Source organism: Scyliorhinus canicula, unplaced genomic scaffold (genome assembly GCF_902713615.1).
Source record: "Scyliorhinus canicula unplaced genomic scaffold, sScyCan1.1, whole genome shotgun sequence".
In the NCBI taxonomy this organism is placed as follows: Eukaryota; Metazoa; Chordata; class Chondrichthyes; order Carcharhiniformes; family Scyliorhinidae; genus Scyliorhinus; species Scyliorhinus canicula.
In genome coordinates, this window is record NW_024056010.1 from 159,238 (window position 1) to 159,560 (window position 323).

Genomic DNA, 323 nt, shown 5'->3' on the forward strand with positions numbered 1-323 from the left:
CTGAAATAGTAAATCCCTTCCCACACTCTGAGCAGGTGAATGGTCTCTCCCCAGTGTGAACTCGCTGGTGTGTGGACAGTGAGGATGACTGAGTGAATCCCTTCCCACATTTGGAGCAGGTGAACGGTCTCTCCCCAGTGTGACTGCGTCGATGAGTTTCCAGCTTGGATGGGGAAGTGAATCCTTTGCCGCAGTCCGCACATTTCCACGGTTTCTCCTCTGTGTGACTGCATTTGTGGGTTGTGAGGGCTGATGATCGAGCGAATCCTCGTCCACACACACAACACGTGTATGGTTTCTCCCCACTGTGAACAATGCTTTTA